This window comes from Chlorocebus sabaeus, chromosome 14 (assembly GCF_047675955.1).
Source record: "Chlorocebus sabaeus isolate Y175 chromosome 14, mChlSab1.0.hap1, whole genome shotgun sequence".
Classification (NCBI taxonomy): domain Eukaryota; kingdom Metazoa; phylum Chordata; class Mammalia; order Primates; family Cercopithecidae; genus Chlorocebus; species Chlorocebus sabaeus.
This window is the reverse complement of record NC_132917.1, coordinates 34,345,298-34,371,894: the sequence shown is the minus strand read 5'-3', so window position 1 is coordinate 34,371,894 and position 26,597 is coordinate 34,345,298.

Genomic DNA, 26,597 nt, shown 5'->3' with positions numbered 1-26,597 from the left:
TCCTTCAAAACGGATGTTAAGTGGTGCCTTTGGAGAAAAATAGTATTATTCCATTATGTGGCTGGGTGACAATTTAATGCTAGAAAGGAGTTCAAGCTGCTGGACAATTATTTAATGTGTCTTTGGTAACCTCTTTCTTATACCCCTCAGTGACTGTCCAAATACTAATTGCTCTCCTCATGCTGTCCCACAACCCAGCTCCTGCTCTCCCATTTCCAATAGAAAAATCTCATCACTCAAAGTACCAAATAGCACAGTATTGTAGCACTGTACTGCTGCCCTATCTTGCTTATCTTTCCTCACCATTTGATTGTAAATCATTTAGGAAGCAGCATTTCTTCTTCATCTTTGTATCTTCAATGGCTAGTATGCAGGAAGATCCAGCATAAGTAAATGGATATTGCTCATCATTCTCTTTCTTTGATCATTCTCTTCTTGCTGGAATTCCTTCTACCCTATCCTGTCCCTATCTTCTTGCTTTCCTTCCAACTTACTGCGGAATTACTTCTGAATTTGTTTGGTAATGTATTACTCATCTATCTCCTCTCAGAAGGCTTCCTTGAATATTCTTATTCTGGGCTACCTGTGCTGACTCTATGCTCACAAATGCCTTTCAATAACTTTGTTATCATTATCATTATATTGCCTCTATAACTCAATTATATACATAGTTTAAAAAAATCATATAGCACAGAAAGTTAGGAAATGAAAACTAAAATTTTCTCTGTCTCCAGTTCCTTGAAAGATAATGTCAGGGTTAAATGGTTGACCTTTCCTCAAACCATGTCAGTTACTCAAAATCATGGAGCAGTTGTTTGCTTTGAATTTGGATTACAACTTTCAATAACCTTTTTGTCTTATTGGATATTTCAAGAGTTCAATTGCCTTTCTTTGTGCTTGCCTATATAAGAAGCATATGCCTTTGGCTTGACTCTAAAATCATTCAAGTTCTCAACCAAAACATTTGTCAAAATGAAGCATCTGACTTCCTGTTTCAATTAAAGCTAGTTATTCTCTACTGATGCACTAGAGTTCTCATTATGGCATTCCAAATTAAGTGCTTTTTAAAAGTCTGTATATAGTTTTTTAAATTTTGTTTTCATTTTACTTGGGAGTATAACTTTACTCACAGATTATGGATGGCTTGGCAAGAATATACAATTTTCTCTTTGTCTCACAGCATCATTTTCTAATGCCAATCTGATTCCCATTTACTTACCCATAAACTGGCATTTTCCCCCAATCACCTTTAAGACCATCTTTGTATCTTTAATGTTCTGAAATTTCATGGATGTGTTTAAAATAGGACTTTTTCCATCATTCCAGGAACTTTTCAGGTTCTCCCAATTTGATATTTGTTAAACGTTGTGAAATAATGTCAATTCAGTTTTTGACTAGTTTCTTTTCTCTATTTTTTCTGATCCTTCCAAAGTTCTCATTAGTCACATGATGGAATTCTAGCCTCTCTCTCTGTTTCTCTTTGATGTTTCTCTTAGAGTTTTCTCATTTTTTGACTTTTTTGCTCTATCTTTTGAGACTTTTTTCTTTTATGTTCTAACACTTTTTTAATGGTTTTCTTTCCAGTAACATTTTCTAATTCTCTGATAATTTTTTAAAACATAAGCTTGATCTTGTTTTACTTACTGCAGAATCTTCTGGAATCTCTAAGGAAATTCAAAATACATTTTTCTGTTCCTTGAGTTCTGTTTTTTGGGGCATCTTTTTTTTCTATTTGTTATCATTATGCTTCTCTACATTTGTTCTTGACTTCTTGAAAATGTCTGGTGCTACTTTGTTCTCAATTCATATCTGTGAATGAATATGTGTTAAATATTAGTTATTGACCTTGATTGCCTATGACTTTGTGTAGGTGTCTCTGTTGCTCTGTGTAGAAAAACTTATTGAGTTTTATATTATTTATTATTTATTTATGTACTTATTTACTTTTTTTTTTTTTTTTTTTTTTTTTTTGGAGATGGAGTTTCGCTCTTGTTGCCCAGACTGGAGTGTAGTGGCAGCAATCTTGGCTCACTGCAACCTCCATCTTCCGGTTTCAAGCGATTCTCCTGCCTCAGCCTTCCAAGTACCTAGGATTACAGGTGCCCCACCACCATGCCTGGCTAATTTTTGTATTTTTAGTAGAGATGTGGTTTCACCATGTTGGCCAGGCTGGTCTTGAACTCCTGATCTCTTGATCAGAACACCTCAGTCTTCCAAAGTGCTGGGATTACAGGCGTGAGCCACCACACCCAGCCAAGACTTATTGAGTTTTATATCAGAGTTAGAAATATGTCAACTGGAAGAATTCATTCTCACTTGCATGGGTGGAAAGAATACATGTTTCCTACAACCACCAAACCTCCTGTCTTGGGCCAAGATAAGATGTTGACTCTAAGTCCTTGCCCACCATAAATAAATTTTTTCAGCTTCTTTAAACAGCACATCTCTAGTCTCCATCTTGGTGTTAGACTCTCTAAAGGTGGAGGATGAAAGCATGTGGTCATCTGCTTTTGATATTATGAATAAAAGCATAAATGAATGACTCTGTTTTGTAGCCTACTCCTGGTTTTTAAACTTGAAGGCCCACTAAGGCTCTGGTGGGTGGGGGAGGAACACTTTTTATTTCCACTAGAGTTTCCTCCTCTTTATGTTTCTACATTGCTACTAGAATCATCTGCTATTCTTTATACTCCAAATATTCATGCATGTTTGAAAGTCTTTAAGCCACTGATGAAACTTCTCTCATTATGAGAGCAGTTATTAATTTACATCTTTTTATACAACTTAGGTGTCATTTCACAAAATCTGGAGTGAGAAGTGAAAGAAATGTATGGACTTAGCCACCTTGAACAGTGGCACAATCAACACACATTCTTAACAATGTCCATTTATCAAAGTTGCAGTAAGTAAGGATTGGGACTCTTACTGATGAAGACTAGAGATTTGCTGCCTTACTTATGATGCATGGTTAACGAGCTCTCTAATTTCCTACTTGAAATGCATTCACCTTTTTGTCAACAGTAAACAGGTTGTGGCAATAAGAATACCTGTATGTGTAAATGTTCATGTATATGTCTTTCTGCACTAAATAGTTGAAAATCCATAGATATATAAATCACATCTTCTTAAAATTTAACTTGATAGCAACTGCTCCTCAAATGTTTGTTCAATTACTATTTAAAAATTAAATAGTAATTTTTACAGGAAAGGGGAACAGGCCGAGGTCCAATGGATGAAAGTTACAGAAAGACATATAAGGGTAGATTATTCAACAATTAAGCACTTCAGCAATGATATAATCCATCTCAGAGACAGTGAATTCTTGGTCAATAGAATGTTCAATTAGAAATTTGAAGACCACTTGTAAGGCGACATCTTTCATTGGTAGAAAGGTTTGTTCAAAGAAACTATAGCTCTATTTTAACTCTGAGATTTTAATGTCCATTCAACTGTTGCCTGCAGCTGAGAAAAATCTATGCCACGAAATGCAAGCAAAACCAGTGAGTCAAGTAGCTAGCCAATGTGCATACTTCTCAGGCTGGAAAAGCCATCTGGTCATCAAAATCTGTTCTCTCGTATCTCACAGGAGATGCAGCTCCTCCGTGGTAAATACACTTTATAATGAGTACAATCTTATCTGTCCAGTAAAACTTTTGCTTGCTTTAAATATAGTTTCTTTTAATATTATCATAATTTATTCAACACTGTTGCTAATTTTCCAAGCCAGAGAGAATAAATTTGAAGTATAACAATTATTAATAAAGTGATGTTAATTATAAGCAAAAATGATTACAATTTCTTGAGCAGTAGCATTTCTTCGCTCATTACAAAGGGGTTCAAAGCAGCTTAGAAGCATTATAAACTGCATGTCTGATCTTCAGTTTCATAGAACTCTTCATTCATTCATCTACTTTTATACAGGTCTTGTATAATGATAAGATAACTTTCTAAGCCTAAGATGTGGAAAATTATCTTGTGTTAATTATTATAATAATGAAAATATCTATACAATGTCTTCTCTGTACTAGTGTTGATTAGTGTTCATAAACTCAAGTACCTACAGGCTGCTAGCAGCTAAAGTGAATGAGTGGTTTAGGTTGCTATTAAAAAATAAACTATTTTTTTTGTGTGTGAAGTAGACTATCCTTTGAGACAGCTTAGTTTCATTTTTTATCCATAACCCAGCCCAAAAAAATGGTTTCGGTGTTTTATCTTTCCGACAACCTAGTGGGGGGGTTGGGGGGCAGTGGGATGTTTAATGGGTACAAAAAGTAGTTAGAATAAATAAGGCTTATTGTTGGATAGCACAATGGGTTGATTATGGTCAATAATAACATGTACGTTTTAGAGTAACTTAAAGAGTATAATTGGATTGTTTGCAATTCAGTGGATACATGCTTGAAGGGACGGATACCCAGATACCCCGTTATTCATGATGTGCTTATCTCTCATTGCATGCCTGTAATTTTTTTAAATAAATATTTGTTTCTTCTTTAGTACTACTCTAGGTAACACAACAGTCTAAGCTTGCTCTTTTAAACTGTATCGTAGTGGGGAATGGTGGGTCAGTGGTGAATTGGAGAGTGGAAGCCTTGTGTGTGTTACTGCTGTTTTAAAATTCATTGTAAAATATTGCAGGTATACTAGAAGATATAAACTATATGAAAGTAAATATCTGTGTATCCATCATTCAGTTTTAGAAGTAAAATGTTACAAATGCTGTTGGAGATTCTTGAATACCTAACCTTTGCTTCTTATGCACCCTACCTACCTACTCTCAGACATATTATATTGATTTGGTTCTTAGTAGTTTCATGTACTTCCACAAGTAATTATTATAAAACTGTGTATCTTTAAAATCAAATATAATTGCTTTATATCTTAAAGTTAAGGTACATGATATACTATATGTATTCATTTATCAATAGTTTTTCCACTCAAAAGTATGCCTGTAAGATTCATCCGTACTGATACCTGTAACAGATCCATTTCTGTTTGTTGCTGTATAATATTCCATTGTATGAACACATCAACACTTATTTACTGATATATTACATTTATTGTTTATTCTTTGTGTATATTGATGAAGATATACTTTATTACTCTGAATTCATATAGATATTCCTGTATTCATTTTTAATTTGCTAGAATTTATTTTTGTATATAGTTTAGAGGAAGAATCTAACTTCATTTTTTTCATAAGGCCAACTAAAACTCAATGCCATTTATTAGTTAACATTTTTCTTACTGATCTGTGATACCACCACTTGTATATGTCAGGTTTCCATTGTTCTACCTGCCTATGCCTGTGCCAGTATCACAGTATTTTAGCTCTAGTAAAGATATAGTAGATCTTAATAGCTGGTTGGCCTACCTACCCATACCTACCCATCTGATTGTCAAAAATAACTTGATTCTTCATTATTTATTTCACTTCTACATATATTTTAGAATAAATATAATTTTTGGGAAAAATATTATTGTTATTGGCAGTGCATTGACTTTATGAATGCATTCAGAAACAATTAACATCTTCACCAGATTTAGCATTTTCAATCTATGAGCATGGAAAATTCACTTCTTTATGCCATTTAAAATGTAATTATAAGACTGTTTTATATTTTGTTTTAGTGATTTTGGAAAGATTATGTTGCTGTTGTTTATTATCACTTTTATCTAAGCATCCATATTTACTGGAATAAAGTATCAAAATATTTAGTAATTTTATTTAGAAAAATATCCTGTCCATATTTTCTTGTTTAATTTTTTTAAATCTTTTTTTAATACTTTAAGTTCTGGGGTACATGTGCAGAACTTGCAGGTTTGTTACATAGGTATACATGTGCCATCATGGTTTGCTGCACCCATCAATCCGTCATTTACATTAGGTATTTGTCCTAATGCCATCCCTCCCCTAGCCCCCCACCCCTCGACAGGCCCCGGTGTGTGATGATCCCCTCCCTGTGTCCAAGTGTTCTCATTGTTCAACTCCCACTTATGAGTGAGAACATGTGGTGTTTGGTTTTCTGTTCCTGTGTTACTTTGCTGGAATGATGGTTTCCAGCTTCATCCATGTCCCTGCAAAGGACATGAACTCATCCTTTTTTATGTAATTTTTTATTTATAATATTGTTTGTACCTTTATGGAAAGGTTTTGTTTTTGATCAGATCACTTTTGCCAAAGGACTGGCAATTTTCTCTCTCTAAAGAAGCAACTTTGTGTTGTTTACCTTCCCTTTTGTATCTTTTTATTCTATTTAATTTCCTTTCTTTATTATTGGCTTACCTTGAATTTACTGTGGTCATAAACTTTTTAGCTGTTCTTCTTTGTAACATTAAAATTTTAAGGTTTTATATTTTCCTTGAATTATTGCTTTAGCTGCATACTTCAAGTTTTGAGATGGAGCATTTCTATTATTTAGTTCTACAAATATTCTAATTTACTATATGACTTTCTTTTGTCTCTGACATATTTGAGTGTATTTTTCAATTTTAAATAAAGTTGTTATCTTTATTTTGACATGATTTGTTAGACAAATGCATGGGAGTAAGAGAGTCGGTTCTGATGACATCAGTCTTTGAAATGTTTTGAGACTTCACAGTCTAGTATATCGTTTTTGTAAATGTAATGGTATATTTTTTAAGTGTGTACTCATTACTTGCTGGGTATAGGTTTCATTATGTGCATTAAAGCAGACTTTTGTTATGTTGTTCTAATGTTCTCTTTCTTTTTCATTTTTATCTATTTGATTTATGACTTACAAAAACAGGTATGCTGAAAACTTCCAGTCTGATATGGGATTTGTGAATTTTATCCTATTATTTTTATGAAATTTGCTTTATATATTTTTTCTTTTTAAAAATTACTTCTAATTTTTATGGGTACATAGTAGGTGCATATATTTATGGGGTACCTATATTTATGGGGTACATATATTTATGGGTATGAGATATATTAATGATACAAGCATACAGTAAGTAATAATCACATCAGGGAAAGTGGAGTATACATCACTTCAAACATTTATCATTTATCTGTGTTACAAACTTTCCAATTATAATCTTAACTATTTAAAAATGTGCAAAAGATTAATTTTTACTATAGTTACCCAGTAATGCTATCAAATACTAGATCATGTTCATTCTATCTATGTTTTTGTACCCATTAACTATCCCCACTTGCCCACCCACCTCAATCCCTACTACCCTTCCTAGCCTCTGAGAGACATCATTCTACTATCTCCATGAGTTCAATTGTTTTCATTTGTAACTTCCCAAAATGATTGAGAACATGCAATGTTTGTCTTTCTGTGCCCGGCTTATTTCACTTCACATAATAACCTCCAGTACCATCCATGTTGTTGCCAATTACAGGATCTCATTCTTTTTTATGACTGAATTTTACTCCATTGTGTATATGTGCCACATTTTCTTTATCCATTCATCTGTTGATAGATACTTAGGTTACTTAAAATGTCTGGAATAGCCAATTTTGGCTATTCTAAATAGTGCTGCAATAAACATGGGAGTGCAGATATCTCTTTGATAGACTGATTTCCTTTCTTTGGGGTATATAACTACCAGTGGGATTGCGGAACCATATGGTAGCTCTAGTTTTAGTTTTGGAGGAACCTCCAAACTGTTCTCAATAATGGTTGTACTAATTTGCATTCCCACCAACAATGGAGAAGTGTACCCTTTTCTCCACATCCTCACCAGTATTTTATATTGCCTGTCTGTTCGATAAGAGCCGTTGTAATTGCGGTAAGATGATATCTCCTGTAATTCTGAGTTACATTTCTCTGATGACCAATGATGTTGAACAATTTTTCAGATACCTGTTTGCTATTTGTATGCCTTATTTTGAGAAACGTCTATGTAGATTTTACCCACTTAAAAATCAGATTATTAGGTTTTTTTTCCTATTGAATTATTTGAGTTCCTTATATATTCTGGCTATTAATCTTTTGTCAGAGGAATAGTTTGCAAATATGTTCCCCTATTCCGTGGGTTTTCTCTTCACTTTGTTAATTGTTTCCTTTGTTGTGCAGAAAGGTTTTAATTGATGTAATAGCATTTGTTGGCCGGGCACTGTGACTCACTCCTGTAATCCCAGCACTTTGGGAGGCCGAGGCAGGTGGATCGCCTGAGGTCGGGAGCTTGAGACCAGCCTGGCCAACATGACAAGACCCCATCTCTACTAAAAATACAAAAATTAGCTGGGCATGATGGTGGGTACCTGTAATCCCAGCTACTCGGGAGGCTGACAGAATCCTTTGAACCCAAGAGGTGGAGGTTGCAGTGAGCCATTGTGTCATTGCACTCCAGCCTGGGTGACAAAAGTGAAACTTCATCCCCCCCACACACACAAATTAGCATTAGTTAATTTTTGCTTTGGTTACCTGTGCTTGCAGTGTAATACTCAAGAAACTTTTGCCAAGTGCAATGTTTTGATGAGTTTCTTCAAAGACTTCTTTTAGAAGTTTCATAGACTGAATTATTAGATTTAAGCCTTTAATCCATTTCGATTTGATTTTTGTCTATGGCAAGCAACAGAGGTGTAGTGTCGATTTTCTGCATATGGATACCCAGTTGCCCCAGCACCAATTATTGAGGACCGTGCTTTCTCCAATGTATGTTCTTGGTACCACTGTTGAAAATAAGTTCATTGCAGATGGATGGATTTATTTTTGTATTGTCTGTCCAGTTCCATTGGTCTGTGTGTCTGTTTATGCCAATACCATGCTGTTTGGTTTAGCAGAATTCTGTAGTATAATTTGAAGTCAGATAATATGATTTCTCCAGTTTTGTTCTTTTTGCTCAGGATTGCTTTGCCTATTCTGGGTCTTTTGTAGTTCCATATAAATTTTAAGATTATTTTTTCTATTTCTGTGAGGAATGCCATTGATATTGTTGTGATAGGGATTTTATTTCATATCCTGCATTGAATCTGTAGATTGATTTGGGTAGTATGGGAATTTTAACAATGTTGATTCTTCCAATCCACAGACATGGAATATCCTTCCAGTTTGTATTCTCTTCAATTCCTTGCATCAGTGTTTTACAGTATTCATTGTAGAGGATTATAACTTTTTTGATTGAAGTTTATTCTTATGTATTTATTATATTCACAGCTACTGTAAATAGGCTTACTTTCTTGATTTCTTTTCCAGATTATTCACTTTTGTCATGCAGATATGCTACTGATTTTTTTATGTTGATATTGTATCCTGCAACTTTACGAAATTTGTTTGTTCTGATAGTTTTCTGGTGGAGTCTTTAGGTTTTTCCAAATACATGATCATATCATCTGTTAAAAAAAAAAAAAAAAAAAAAAAAAAAGGATAATTTCACTTCCCAGATCTCAAAGGAAAAGCTTTCAGTTTTTCATCATTTAGAATGATACTATCTGTGAGTCTGATGTATACAGCTTTTATTGTGTTGAGGTATGTTCCTTCTATATCCATTTTTGAAGGTTATCATCATGAAGGGTTACTGAATTTTACCAAATGCTTTTTCAGCATCAGTTGTAATGATCACATGGTTTTTGTCCTTCATTCTGTTGATGTGATGTATCACATTGAGAGATTTGCATGCATTGAATCATCCTTATATCCCTGGGATAAATCCCACTTTGTCATGATGGATGATCTTTTAAATGTGTTGAATTCCATTTCCTAGTATTTTCTTGGCAATTTTTGCATCAATGTTCATCAGAGATACTGGTTTTTAGTTTTCTTGTTTCAGCGTGTCACTGTCTCATTTTTGTATCAGAGGAATACTAGCCTTATGGAATGAGTTTAGAAGTATTCCCTCCTCCTCTATCTTTCGGAAAAGTTTGGACAGGATTATATTGGTTCTTTAAATGATTGGTAAAATTCAGCAGGGAAGCCATCAGGTCCCAGGCTTTTCTTTGCTGGGAGACATTTTTCTTTTTTTGAGGCAGAGTCTCACTCTATTGCCCAGGCTAGAGTACAGGGGCATGATCTTGGCTCACTGCAGCCTCTGTCTCCCGGGTTCAAGTGATTCTCCTGCCTCAGCTTCCTGAGTAGCTGGTATTACAGGTGTGAGTCACCAGGCCTTGTTAATTTTTATTTTTATTATTTTTGTTTTTTTGAGATGAAGTCACACTCTGTCGCCCAGGTTGGAAGGCGGAGGTATGACCTCAGCTCACTGCAACCTCCGCCCCCTAGGTTTTAAGCAATTCTCCTGCCTCAGCCTCCCAAATTTTTTATGTTTAGTAGAGACAGGGTTTTGCCATTTGGACCAAGCTGGTCTTAAACTCCTGGGCTCAAATGATCCACCTGCCTCGCCTCCGAAAGTTCTGGGATTATAGGCATGAACTACTGAGCCCCACTGCTGGCATACTTTTTATTGTCTTTGACCTTATTACCTTTTATTAGTCGATTCAGGTTTTTTGTATCTTCATGGTTCAATCTTGTTGAGTTTTATGTATCTAGGAATTTATCCATTTCTTATAGGTTTTCCAATTTATTGGTGTATGGTTCCATATAGCAACATCTAATGATCCTTTGAATTTCTGCAGTATCAGTGGCAATGTCTTCTTCTTTTTTTTTTTTTATCTCTGATCTTATATGGGTTTTTCTTTTTTTCTTAATCAAGTTAAAGATCTTTTGTATTCTGAATTGTTTTCTTCATTCAATTTTATTTATTTCTGCTCTGATCTTTATTATTTCTTTTATTCTACTAATTTTGGGTTTGTTTTGCTCTTGCTTTTCTAGTTCTTTAAGATTAAACTTTAGGTTATTTATTTGAAATTTTTCTACTTGCTTGATATCAGTGATTATTGCTATAAACTTTCCCCTTAGTACTGCCTTTGTAGTATTCCATAATTTTTATTATGTTGGGTTTCCATTTTCATTTGTTTCAATATATTTTTAAAATTTCCTTCTTAATTTCTTCACTGACCCACTGGTCATTCAGTAGAATGTTTAATTTCCATGTGTTTGTGTAGTTTCCAAAGTTCCTCTTGATATTGATTACTAGTTCTATTTCATTGTGGTCAGATAATATACTTGATACAATTTCAATTTTTTTTTTTAATTTTTAAGACTTGTTTTGTGGCCTAACATATTGTCTGTCCTTGAGAATGTTCCATGCACTGAGGAAAGGAATGTGTATTATGCAGCCGTTGGAGGAAACCTTCTGTAAATATCTATAAAGCCCATTTGGTCTGTGCTGCAGATTAAGTCCAGTGTTTTAAATATGACATGCCACTCTCTCCTGGCCAGTAAAGTTTCCACTGAAAAGCCTGCTGCCAGGTGTACTGGAGCTCCTTTTCATGTATGGAAGCTCACTTGCTCCTCTGTTTGTTTTCTCTTGCTGCTTTTAGGGTCCTTTCTTTATTCTTGCCCTTTGGGAGTTTGATTATTAAATGTCTTGAGGTAGTCTTATTGGGGTTAAATCTGTTTGGTTTTCTATGACCTTATTGTACTTGACTATTGGTATCCTTCTCTAGGCTTCAAAAGTTCTGTGTTATTATCTTATTGAATTAAATTTCTAGCCCAGTCGCATTCTGTTTGACTTCTTTACAGCCAATAACTCTTAGATTTGACTTGCTGAGGCAATTTTCTAGGTCTTGTAGGTATGTTTTATTTTTTTTTAACTGTTTTTAAAATTTTCTCTTCTCTAACTATATATTTTCAAATAGCCTGTCTTCAAGCTCATTAATTCTTCTGTTTGGTCAGTTCTGCTGTTGAGAGGCTCCGATGCATTCTCCAGCTCTAGAATTTCTTCTTGGTTTTGTTACACTATTTCAAACTCCATTAAATTTATCTAATAAGTTTCTGCATTTCTTCTCTCTGTTATCTTGAATTCCATTGAGTTCCCTCAAAATTGCTATTTTGAACTCTCTATCTGAAAGGTCACATGTCTCTGTCACCCTGGGATTGTTCTCTTGTGCCTAGTTTAGTTCATTTGATGAGGTCATGTTTTCCTAGATGATCTTACTTATGGATGCTTGTTGATGTGTGGGCATTGAAAGTTTGGGTATTTATTGCAATCTTCTCATTCTGAGCTTATTTGTACCCACCCTTCCAGAGAAGGTTTCCTAAGTATTAAAAGGGAATTGAGGGTTGTAATCTAAGTCTTTGGTCACTGCAGTAGTATCTGCATTAGAAGGCACTGAAGCCCGTGCCTTCTGTGACTGTTGCAGACTTGTAGAGGTACCACTTTCATGTTCTTGGGTAAGATCTGGGAGCCTGATACGGTTTCACTGTGCCCCCACCCAAATCTCATCTTGAATTGTAGCTCCCATAATTCCATGTCATGGGAGAGACCCAGTGGGAGGTAAGTGAATCATGGGGGCAGGTATATCCCATGCTGTTCTCATGATAGTGAATAAATTTCATGAGATCTGATGGTTTTATAAAGGGGAGTTCCCCTGCACACACTCTCTTGCCTGTCACCATGTAAGACATGACTTTGCTCCTTATTTGCCTTCCACTATGATTGTGAGATCTCCCCAGCCATGTGCAACTGTGAGTCAATTAAACCTCTCTCCTTTATAAATTACCCAGTCTCGGGTATGTCTTTATTAGCAGTGTGAGAACAGACTAATACAGAGCCTTACCAGGATTATCAGCAGAGTCTCTTATTCTCTTTCCTCATTTTCCTTCAAAGGAGGAGTGTCTCCCTCTCTCTGTGCTGAGCTTCCTGGAGTTGGGGAAAGGGTAACCCAAGCACCCATGTCCAGAACACTAGGAAGTGCTGGGTCAGATCTGAAGCCAGTCTAGTACGAGGTCTCACCAAGGCCTGTGGTGACTATTGTCTGTCTACTGCCTATATTTATTCAAGGCCCACGGGCTCTGTAGTCAGCAGGTGGTGAATGCAACCAGGCAAGTGTCTTTCCCTTCAGGGAGAGGGCTTCCTTCTGGCCCAGGGTGAATCTAGAAATGCTGTTTAGGAACTAGACCTTGGAGTTGGTAACTTTAGGGATCTACTTGGTGCTTTATTTTACTGTGGCTGAGCTGGCATCCAAGTTGGAAGATAAAATCCTTTTTACTCTTCCCTTTTCTGTCCTCAAGCAAAAGACATCTCTTTTTGTGGTCACCATGGCTGGGAATGTGCCGGGTCACACCTGAAGCCCGCACAGTACTAGGTCACCTAAGGTCTGTGATGAGTACTGCCTGGCTACCACTGATGTTTATTCAAGGCCTAAGCACTCTTTCATCAACGAGTGATTAATCCTGCCAGGACTAGGTTCTTCACTTCAGGGCAGCATGTTCCCTTTTGGCCCTGGGTGTGCCTAATAATACTGTCTGGGAGCTAGGGCATGGAATGGGGGTTTCACAACTCTACTTGGTGCTTTATCTTACTGTGGTTGAGCTGTTATACAAGTTGCAAAACAAAGTCCTTTTTACTCTCTTCTCTCCTTTCCTGGAGGGGAAGAAAGGAGTCTCTCCAGGAGCTGCAAGCTGTGATGCCTTAGGTTGGGGGTGGAGTGACACAAACACTCCCTTGGCTGCCCCAGCCGGCGTCTCTCTGGGTTTCTTGCATCCCAAGTCCACTGGCTCCAAACTCAGCACAGCACCAAGACTTGCCCAGGAATTGCAGTCCATGTGGCCTAGGCTACCTTTCAACTTTACTTAGCACTCCAGAGTGCTTTAGCCCATGGTGGTAGGGCTAGGAGGGACTCAAGTTCCAACTGCTGAATTGGATGATTCTCCTGTAATTAGGACTGATCTAAATGTTTCCTCTGTAAGTGCTGGCTGAATGCTGCCCTTTGTAGCTTTCTGCTGTGACCACAGCAGCACTGAGTTCCAATGCAAAGTCCCAGAGTCACTACACTCTTTCTCCCTCAAGCACACAGTTTCTCCCTCCATGTCATACCATTGCAGGGGATGGGGCAATTTAATGCTATCTTCCTACCCTCTTATATGCCTCTTTTCTTAGTATGATATTAAAAGCGGGTATTTGGATCATTCACCTAATTTTTTTTTCTTATGAAGGTGCTTTCTAATGTGGACAATTGTTCAATTTGGTGTTCCTGCCAGGGGGATGATCAGAGGAAGGTCCTGTTTGGCCATCTGGCTCTGCCTCCAGGATCTGCTGTATATATGCTGAAGTAATTTAGGTACCTAAAACTTAAGATTTTAACATCACATAACATCTAGTGAACTAAAACATTAATTTTTATGTAGTTACTATAAAATCTATATTAGTATATGTCCAGCAGCTTTTTTTGGGTTAGAATTTGCTGAAATAATTTTTCCATCATTTAACTTTCAATATTTTCATGTTGTTATGTTTTAAATACATGTCTTATCAATGGCTAGTATCTGATATATAAAAAAAGATAAATATTTTTATATCAATTCCGATAATATTAATCTCATATTCTTTTACCTGTATGCATAGTTCATTTTCATTAATGATATTAGTATATTCCTTTTAACATTATATTGTGTTCTTTTTTATGCACTACCAGTCAATGCTATTTTGTCCTTCTTTACTATCTTCTTTGGAAGTAATTGATTATTTTTCATTTAGGATATATGAATATATATATATTTCAAATGCATATATGTGTGTACATCACATATATATATTTCTATAGATATTTCTATATATTTCAATGTTTATAGTTTTCTATGTATTATGTAGATATATATATAGTTATAAACATTTCCATGACTTTGAAATAGATATTTCCTCTTCTTCCCCGTCTTAGTCCTCTCATTCTTTCCTCCCTTTCTTCTTCCCTTCCTGTTTTTAAGTTCTCACTTCTTTCTTCCATGGCTTGTATAAGGTAGCACTTGCTATGTAACTCTAGACAATTACTGCCACACGGGAGTTCTTTTGCCGGAGTCTCTTGACTTGCATATAATTTTTAACTTTTTATTTTGAAATAATTATAACTTCTGGGAAGTTATGTTCGTAAGAAATACACAAAAATGTCTTATACCCCTTTTACCTGTCTCCCCAATAGTAATGGCTTACATGACTGTAGTATGCTATCAAAACATTGGTACAATTACATTGATAAAAATTAACATTACTGCAATCCACAGAGCTTATTCAGACCTCATCAGTTTTATATTGGAGTATATGTTTTATGCAATTTTGTTAAACAATTGCACAGTTTTCTTTTTGTTACATGTGTACCTTCTTGTAACTATCACCATATTCAAAATAAAAAGTGTTCTTTCAACACAGAGCTCCCTTGTGTGTATGCCTATACGTATCTTGTATTTTTTAATAAAGCATGCATATGTACATATGAATTTTATATAGAATATTCTGTTTTGCAAATGTTCATAAATAATTTAAAATGTTTTAGCTACTATCCCATCTAACACTGTGTAGGCCTAGAAAAACATGTCTATTGCCTGATACCAGCCTAGTGCCGCCTGTTTGCCATCTGGTTTACATTACTACTTAGCTAAATAACACTATATATCTAATGATTTATTGTATGTTTTCACCTAGTGTATAGTATTTGTTCATCTGGAGATGTAGGCATTTGCATTCTATTTTCCTTACTATTTAGACATTTTAAAGAAAAGGCTGAGATTATTTCTAAGTCTGCTAATCATTTGTTATGTAGAATATTTGGAGATGAACACAGCAAGTCAGAGGTCATTCTTTTCCTTCCTGTAATCAGCGCATGCCATCCACGAATCTCTTTCCTCAGGCTCCAGACTCTTGTCAGTGTGTCAATATATACAAATTTCAATTGTGATTTCCCCACTAAGGAGGTCTAATACAGATCATTTCCATGATGGTCAGTTCATTGCAGCTCATATGGTCAACGTTTACCCTGGTCCTGCGTAGCAGGTGCAAAGGCCTGCGTGAATTTATTAGCTTATAACCCTATGTTAAACATGGTTCCTGGAAAAAAAATCAATGATATACTTCATTTTCTGGTTCTAAATCTCTGAAAAACCATCTTAATCCTTTGTGTATGAATCTCCTGTCACATTTCTAAGGTGATAATAATAAAAGGGACAGAAAACCTGTTCTGGGCCTTTATTGTGTGTGTAGAACTGCAATGCACTTAACGGGTCTTTCCCTTTTATCCTCACAGCAAGCCTATGGGATGGTACTATCATTATTCCTGTTTCACTGATGATAAAATTGAGGCTTTTGAAGGTCTGCATGTCTGGTAAAGGTCATGCAGGAAATAAAAAGCTGAATCTTAAGGGAGATGTGAATGCAAATAATCTCAACCTTATTATGCTTTAGAGAATTAGTTTTTAGATTCTGTTTATTCAAAACTGGATAAATGATGTAATATATGATAAAAGAGATAAATTCAAGCCACATGAGTCTAGAAGATAACCACATTTTAAAAATATTAAGTTTATACAGTTACTCTTTAATTAAAAGAAAAAACAAGAATCTACAGACCAATTTGTCTTTGAAGTGCAAAGATTTGAAAAAACTGAGTGACATGCGAAATGTTCCTTTTTCATTTAAGTAGAAGTATTGAGAATAGCCAGTGTATCTCTCTGTAGCTAAATATAAGGATATAGATGGTTTAAGATGGTTACCTACACTACCATATCATTAAACTGTACAAAAGTTGACAGTGATAAAGACCAGGGTCCTTTAAAAGAATAAGTCAGAACAATGTAATTGATTTATTTGTGAAAGTAAATTAAAGAAAGCAAATCTCATATTATGCCCCACTAAGGTGTGAGTAAGGAACAGTTAATAAACATCCTGATGGTTGGTTAATGGTTTCTTTCATGAGATCTGAGATGAGGTCAGGCTCATTATGTGGTGTCTGCTTAGAGTCCATTTTTAAAGATGTGGGATTTGGCAGGCAGCTTTCTTGCTAGAAGCATTCATTGTTATTCCTGGGCACGTAGGAAGAATGAAGTGTCTGCCAATGATGGACAGTGCAGCAGCAGCCTTGCTGCATGGAAATTAATTGGAAATCCTCTTCCAGAGAACTGCTATCTTCTGTTACTACACAGAAACTTGATTGTGCTAATAATGTGTGTCCAACTCGATAAGAGACACAGTACAAGGCAGAAGCCTAGGATTTCCAGAGAAAAACAAAAACATTGCAGAGAATAATCAAAGAGAAACTTTTTAGGTAAATGTATATCTTAGTCAATGCTGGCTGCTATGACAAATATCCATAGAATGGGTGACTTAAAAAACAAATATTTATTTCTCACAGTTCTGGAAACTGGAAAATCCGAGACCTCTGCCAAACTCAATGGGTGGTGCGGACCAGCTTCCTCTTTTGCAAATGGTCTGCTTCTCATATCCTCACATGGTGGAGAGCAGAGAAAGGGGAACAAACTCTCTGATCTCTTCTTGTAAAGATCCTAATAGTGAGGGCTCCATCCTCATGACGTAACTAGCTCCCAAAGACCCCACTTCCTAATACTATCACCTTGAGAATAAAGGCTTCAACATATAAATTTGTGAGAGACACAAACACTCAGTCCATTGCAATGCCTGATTTCTCATTATCAGGGTGTTAATAAATCTTCTGTGACCATATTGAAATTTACAATAGTCAGATTCAAACCACATACAACATGCAATATAGGAATGTAGATTCTATATTAGGGACAGTTCCATGTGGGCTTAATATTACAATTAAGGCTAACTCTAACAAGGAAATTTTTATTTAAATTGATGTAATAATAATGAATAATTATAATAATAAGGATCATAATTATTAAACTTTTAGTATATACTAGGTACTAGGACAGATAGTCTCCTAAAAGGTCAAATTTCCCAAGGCCATCTAACTTCAGATTCTACACATGTAATCACGATGCAATATGTCCCCTATTTCTCCCGGTCTGTATCATAAGCTCATTGGCAGCCACAAATAGTGAACAAATAATGATAGCAGACACCAACTTAGCACTCATATGTCCTTGGTGCAAGGCATCTTAAAAGATGTATGTGTGTCCACATTTAAATACACACATCTGCTTATATTAACTATAAGTGTACATAATTAATATACATCTACATATTTATATATAAATTAATTAAGTAGGTGTGTATCCATTTGCTACTCACAGCCTCCCTATAAGGTAGAAATTTATGTATTTATTATTATTATTAGCTGCATGCTACAGATGAGGAAACTGAGGCACAGAGAGATTGGATCCCTAGGTCAAGTTGGCCTAAGGACTTCTCCTAGGCCCAGGGACAGTTGGTCCTTGGCTGTACTGCTATTCACAATGTTCTACTAGCTTTGCTAGGGATAAGGATATAAAAATTGATGAGAATGATCCCAAAGCAGCAATGTTTTATGAGAGATCTTTAGATCAAGAATGTTTTGCACCAGGTTTTGACATCCTTTCTCACTTTCTTCTCCACATTTTCATAAATCAGTTATAAGGCTAACAGAAAAAAAAAAAAAAACAAAACCCCTCTTACTATTGACACAAAATTAAGGCTCATCCAAGGTCAAGGAAATATAGCAAGGCACCTTAGGGAGAAGACGAACGTCAGTTCTGTCTGGATGAAGACGACTGACCTATTCCAGGTTTTTAGGCTGTATGTGCTTTTTGGAGGAATACTTTTAAAAAATAAGTAAACATAGATCTTTGGAGTATATATGAATGCATGTATATATGTCATGTGTGTGTTTGTAAATGTATATTCATTGCCATTACACACACATTTGAATTTTTTCAGCTCTTCTAGGAAAAGAAAAGATCTCAGATTTAAAAACAAAATGAAATAAGATGTCCCTGGAATTTCTAATACACTTTCCCCCTACTTGTATTTTACTTGTAGAAAAACTATGATAAAGAGCTCAGAGAAAATGCCACTGTTTGAGATATTGGAAAATTATTCATTTAAGAATACTATCAATTCTGAATTAATATCAGCAACCAGCTCCTCTTTGTTGCTTAAGTGACTGTAATCAAAGTAGCAGCCAGAAGCAAAGCAAAATAGCTCACAAGGAAGTATTGTATTATACTAACATGGCACCATGAATTTGTCCTTGGGATACAAATAGATTTTTTTAAAAGAGGAGGGGGAAAATCAAGTATTGTACTATTGTGTCTGGTAGTACTTGCTGAGAGAAGTCTAATGGTTAAGAACAAGGAAACTGTCCTGACTTTACCCCTTATCCCTTTTGTAAACTTCTATAGGCTTGATTTATCTGTGTCTCAGTCTTTTTGTCCGAGAGATGGAAATAATAGTTTCTATATCATAGAGTTGTTATGAGGATTAAATCAGTTAATATCTGGAAGATAAGCAACATTCCTCAGGAGACCAAGAGTTTAATCAGGAAGATTTCCTCATCTAATACTGATGAGAGAATAATGCATGAACCCCAGAATTCTATATGCAAAGTGGTAGGGAGACTTGGCTGGTTTCTCTGAAAGAATGGTAAGAATTTGGACAGATGTTTTATACTTTATCACAGTCTATGATAAACTTACATTTAATTAGTTACTGAGGCAAAACCACAGGGAAAATGACAAGCCAGGCCAACCTTGTTTTCGAGATGCATGGGCGACTGCCATCTGCATAGCTCCCCTCCTCTGGTTTACCGTCCTCTCCCCAAGGCTGCGATGCTGACTTAGCTATCCAGGGCTGCCCAGCACCACGCTCCAAAGCCCTTCCCCAGACTCTGCTCCCCTGAGTGTATGACAAATATGTCTCTTCATCCTAATCCTTATCAAAACATATTTTTCCTTAGAGTTTCATTTTAGCTGGCTGAAGAAATAATCTGTACGGTAAACACCACCAACAACTTAACTTAGTTCGTAAGTATCTGTATTTTTCAAAAGGACTTCTAGAGTCATCCCTGCTTCTGCCCAGAAAATAAATGCCTAATGCTGATTCTAGGAACAAAGGAATTAATGTCAATGGAAGGTAGGATAAAAATGGGAAGTAAGTGGTTTCCATCAAATAACACCCCTTTTGATTTGATGGCTACTATAGAGGCAACAACCTGTTTTATCCTTTTCCATGATAAGTACCAAACCATAATAATTACAATAATAGTTAACACTTATTGTATTCCAGGCACAATACTAACTGCTTGCATGTACACCATTGTTTTGGTCTCATAAACATAGCTCTGTGAGGTAGAAAGTAGGAGTTATTATTATGTTTATAGATGAGGAAACAGGTTCACATCAATTAAGGATTTTGTCAATGGCAAACAGCTAATGAGTTGAGAGACCAGAAATCTAATTCCATCTGTTTGACTCAAAAGCTCTTAAATGTAAGAACAACATTTAGTTCTGTTACCTTCTTGGTTGGGAGAGAAAGTGTTGTCAAATGACACCTAATTCTGTTTTTCAAAACATGTCCTTTATACGTGGAATTCTAACACAATGAATGAAATAAATTGCATTACTACGGAGTGCAATTGCTTCAGACCTTTCTGGGAAGGGAGGCAATTTTCTATCATTATGATTATTTTAATGTCAAAAAGTTGTGTCTATGCACTATCAAATTTATTTTTTACATGCTTATCTTCCCAAAGTGAAGAAATAATGCTACACCTGAAGAGCCCCCTGAGCTACTCTGCTCTGTCCCCGGACCTCCATCTCCCCACCAGGCCTGCAGGCTCTTCCTTGGGCTCAAATGTGTCACCCAACTGCCTCTGCTCAGCACTCACCTATTCTCTCAGGGTTGCTTCCATGTAGGTTTTCTTCATCGAGAAACAAACTAACTAGCATAAAATCTATCTCCCTTCTCTAATCTCCTAATGTCAGCTACCTGTTTTCTCATAGTTCTGCAGGCTGGAAGTCCAAGATCAAACTCTTGGCAGAGTGGTGTCTCCTGAGACTTTTCTTCTTGGCTTGCAAATGACTGCCATCTTGCTGTGTCCTCCCATGACCTTTTCTCTGTGCCTACTCGTCCCAGGTGTCTCTTCCTCTTTTTCTAAGAATGCCAGTTCTATTGCATTAGGGCCCTACCCTTATCATCTCATTTAATCTGAATTACCTCCTAAAGGCCCTGCCTATAGGTATATCGGGGACTAAGACTTCATGTAAATTTGGGAGGTAGAGTTCAATCCATAACTTCAGAGTTTTCTTGATATTTGGAATCACAGTCATCTCAACACCACCACTAGCCTGTCAACATCTGAGGAAAGCAGGTCTGCGCACTTCACCTCTGCAACACTTCACACACTTAGTACAGTTACCTTCAAATAATACTGATCATTCACTGTACTCCATGTATTTACACCATTAAGCACTCCATACACATTTTTTCCAATCCTAGCAGTAACATTGCAAGGTAAATAGTTACTAACTCCACATTAGAAATGATGAAACTGAGGCCCAGATAGAGCAGGAATCTTGGAACGTTCTTATGATTGGTAAAGAACAGAAATAAAACAGACCAGTCTATTTAAAGTAGAGCTCAGGCTCTTTTTCCTCCAAGTATGTCTCTCAAGACATTTATTGAAATAAATAAATGCCACCAGGGTAGCCCATTAGTGGTGCCATTTTCTTTTTCACATTTTCTATGAGCAGGAGAACTTAGGAGATTTTCTTTGGTCACTAACTCAGATGGGCAAAAGGAGAAAGGATAGAATTTTAAGTAGAGCAGAAGCAAAATAAATTCATTCCTTGCCAGACTTTTACAGGAAGCAGTATTGAAGTGATTAATAAAGATGTTAGAGGTGAAGAAAGTATAAAGAACATACCTGACATAATAATGAGAGCATATTTCACCTCCAGAATAAGAATGAAAAATATAAAACACTGCTTGAATTTAACAGGCATCTAGCTTTATTCATAGAATGGCACGAGTGTGCTTAATAGGCAATAGGGATACACCTGCCCCACAATGGTCCCTCATTGTCCCTCCACAGTGCCTGAAATTAACACACTTTTGTAGCTTCAGTGGTTTGAGGTTTTAGAAGACATCCATCCCAGTTGCACCTTAATCTCCATTAAAATGTAAAACTTCAACCTATAGTATACTGAGTTAAAACTGTTATTGTATTATCATATTTAATACAAGCTACAAGAGAAACATCTGTTTTTGTTTTTTGTTTTTTTTTTTTAAAGAAATAGTAGTAAATTATGGCTCAGATAGGGTAATTCATAGACTTAGATTTTCAGGAAAAACATGAAATCTTGGGAGGCCAGGGAAGGATATATCCCCTGGATAGGATGGTGGTGAAAAGGAAAGGAACCTGGGGGAATGAATAGAGTGGGGAGGGAATTAAAGTGAGGATGAGGAGTTGCTGAAAAACACCTGACAATCATTCTCTGGGTTGCCCAAAGACTAAATTCCTAAAACGTTGGATTAGGTAATGATTGAGAGTTTTGTGGCTGTAGGCTTTCTCAGTAGAGGCTGAGGGTGATTGGGACAAAAAGTTTGAGATTGGGAGGTCTGAGTCAAGCAGGATAAATGAGTGGCATGTAGTTACTTCCCATCTCTTCGCCGTTAACACTTGGGGTCATCATTTTTACAGCCTTCTGCAAAGCAAGTACTGAACTGTGATGTGAATTGATGTTTTCAATTTTTCATGAATTAATTTTCTATTTGACTGATATATCCAGAAACCCTTACCTGTCTTTCCCTAAACTGTCTGTGTAATTACTTCTATTCTCTGCTTAGGTTTGGCTGTGGAAACCTAGCCCATTTACAGAATTTTTTCTTTCATGTCACACTGCTGCCACTGAAGCAATGAGGTCAGGATGGGCAGTTAGACCAGACAGTTCACATTGCCCAAGTTTCTGACTCAGTTACTGGAGGTTTGAAAAGGGGAGAGGAAAAACACTGGCAGAGATTTTACTCTTCTTAGCGACTTTAAAGTGTAAATGATTAGCGACACATCAAAGTCAGCTGCACCAGCTCCCTCTTTCTACCGCACCTTCCTTTGCAGTGAGTTGCCTCATGCATAGCTGAATGTGAGGGTGGAAAGAAGTTCTGCAGATGGTATATATTCTCATTCTTTCATGGCTAATCCTCTCCACAGCTGTGCAATGGCTTAGAACCAACATCCTGTTTTCTTACAAAATTCAGGATACTTTAGGAACTGAATCAAGTTTATGCAGCCAAATTAAAGGTCTGAGATTGAGGGTAAAAGCCTGATTTTATATGTGGGCATCTACCATTGGTTTACAGGGTTATCTGGAGTCTGTATGTTCTTATGTCCAAGAAGGTATAAAATGTTTATGATCTACTTGAAACAAAAGAGGAGACTATGATGCTCTGTCTCACTTACTTTCTTCAGAGGTTAAAGAGAAATTTAACTTGTATAAGTGAAAATATGGTAGCCAAACTTCAATACCCTTCCATGTAAATTAAAATTATAGAGTTAGAAAGTCTTTCACACTATTAAATATATAAAGATCTTTTTAAAAATTAATGCTCACTGAAGGTATTGTAAGTAGTCAATTGCTGAACAAGTTTTGGACTCAGAATTTTTAATCAAAAAGTTATAAATGTTCTCACATTAACATAAATTACTAGGTTAGAAGCCCATTTACTAGTATTTTCATTGTCTAAAACTACTAAAATAAATTAGAAATATGTAAAAATTATCTCAGAGAATTACAGAAAAATTACTATCTTAATCCACAGTTTACATCCTCCTTTCTTGTAGCCACACAAATCATGTTGATGATAGTGCTTGCAATCTAGAGCAGGGGTCGCCAACCCCTGGGCCATGGAGTTAGGAAGCCAGCTGCATGGCAGGAGGTGAGCAGTGGGTGAGGGAGCATGACCACCTGATCTCTGCCTCCTGTCAGATCAGCGGGGACATTAGATTCTCATAGGAGCAAGAACCTTATTGTGAACTGTGCATGCCAGGTTCACAACTTATAGGTTGCAGACTCCTTATAAGAACCTAACTAATGCCTGATGATCTGAGGTGGAACAGTTTCATCCCGGAACCATCCCTCCCTGCACTTCCGCCCATCCATGGAAAACTTGTCTTCCACAAAACCCGTCCCTGGTGCCAAAAATGTTGGGGACTGCTGATCTAGAGGACAAGACACAGACACAGTATATGGTCTAACATGCAAAGTGATGCATGAAGAGGGTAAACAAGGAGTGCTACCAAAGTTCTAAGGCAGAATATATCACTTTCAGATGAAATGCTGGGGAGAATGGGAAAATCAGATTTTTAAATATTTGGACCCTAAGCATGGGAAACATTTTACTTTTTGAAGATGTTGAATAGAACCTTCAGTACTCAGAACATTGCAAGAGAAAAATGTCCAGATGCAAAAAATAAGAGTACAGTTGAATCTACCATTTTGGCTGTGGTAGACCACATCTTTGGGTTTCAGTGAGAGATCAGCTTAGTCAGGTAGAAAACAACTCAATATTGACCAGTATATGAGGACAGAGGATTCAGAGGCATAGTTTTCTTCTCTGTTAAAAAGCTATCAGATGGTTACAATTATAAGGACAGATAATAACAAGTATTGGGGAGGATGTAAAAAATAAAGCGATCACAGTCACTGATAGATATATTACTTTTCTTTGTTCCCCTTCTCTGGATTTAAAATATTTTCAATACATGGGATCTGGAAGCATTCTGTAATTTAGAAAAGACTTCTATTGATAATTCATCCTGAAAAACTCCAATTATATACCCAAGAAAATTTAGCATTCCAAAGTTTAGGGGAAAATCCATTGTAGTTTAAATAAATGAAAGCACATTCATAAAATAAAATAATAACATATATTAAAATATAATTATAGAAAAACATTTAATACAATTCAAACATGCTCATATATTTTCAGTAAGTAAAATAAGAACACTATAAAGCAGATAGTTCAGTATAATTCTTTGGATTAACAAAAGTACATATATATCACACAAACATACACAGGAAAGGGCTAAAACAATATAAGTGATATAACTCAAAAAGTTAAGGTATTTCTTCTACTTTATAAAAATTTTACATGCATTCAAACATATTTTACAGTAAACATTTTATAGCGAAGTATGAATTTATTTTTGCTATAAAGTATGAATATATTTGGCTATTATTTTGCAATTAATAGCCAAATCATTTTAGATTTTGTAGAGGCCATGCAGCTTGTCTGAGAAATAGGTCATTCTTCCCTCCAAGACACATCAGCAAAAGCTTTTGAAATGCAAAACAAACAAATAGACAAACAAAAAACTTGTGTGCCTTTCTTCACTAATGGCACTCAATCAGAGACTTTTAGCAATTTAAAACTGTCTTCATTTCCTCATCTGTAAAAACATGGGCTAACATTTAAGTTTTCATCTTGACCTGAAGGTTAGAGACATCTTATCTATATCTACTATAATTTAATTATATTAAAAGATATTATTTATTTAAAAACATGCACTGGGTACCTGCTATATAGCAAAAACTGTTAGGTGAGGAATTCACAGATAAGTGTCAACATTAAACTATGCAGTTGGCTTTTGAGAGTAATTTTCATGGCTTCTCAAATTTGAAAATGAACCATTATTTATATAGATATGCCCCAATTTGTGTAGAAAATATTGTAGCATAAAATGGAATATAACGTGTTTGTGCCACAAATATAGGAAATAATTGCAATTTATTTACATATTTTAAGTCTAAATATAATGATTACTAAGGTTTAGAAAAAGCATACTTATAATGATTTTAGACTTTTATTTGAAATATTTATATACATTTTCATCATATATAGGGTTTTATTATTTTTATGAAAGTAATGCTTATGCATTATAATAAATTGAAATAGTCAAAAGCGAAATACTTATACTCTTCCAATGATAATCACCAAATACCATTCCTAGACCAAATATCTGTGTATGCATTTATAATTATTTGTAATATATGTGGATAATTTATAATTAAATATAATTGGATCATACTAAACTCCCTATAGCATCTTTTTAACATCAATATATCATAGATATCTTGTCATCTATAAACTAAAAATATACATTATAATTTTAATAACTACTAGTGTCCAATTTTGTGATTATGAAACAGCATAAAGTGATAGAAAAATTAAAAAGTGAATTAAGAGATATAAATTATACCCCCAACTTGGAGTGCCACTATGCGTCACTACATAAAGTTAAGAAATAGATACATTGTTTGGTAATTTGGACTAAAGCACAAAGAAATTATTTTTGCTTCTGTGTTTGTCTGTGTCTGCAGATAGCAATTTAAGTCCTTTGCCTTGCCAGTACAGATTTTTTTCATATATGTATATATATAAATCATAGAAATATATTTAAAATGTGTGTCTGTCTTAGTCTGCTAACCTGTAAAAGTGTTGGAGTGCTTTTAGAGATAATTAAGTACAAAGGAAATAGTTTTTCTGGGAAAAAAGGCCTTGACGCTCTGACAAATCAAGTACTGTCTTATTCTTAGGACTAAAATCAAGGACTATTAGATCAGAAGGTGTCTTAGAAGGGCTCATATTCATCCCAATGTTATGTATCAGGAAATGGAGGACTATAGAGATTACATGATTTGTTTATAGTCACACTGACAATTTAACTGCTTTAATTAGTAGTTAAAAGTCACAATCATAACCAGTATATTGTGACTTTAACTACTAGGATCTTTAAATTACACCACACCACGTATTATCTTTCACATTCCTTTTGCCAATGTACTTTATTTTTTGTTGTCTTTGGTACTTCTAGCATAAACTGAAGATTATTAAAAGAT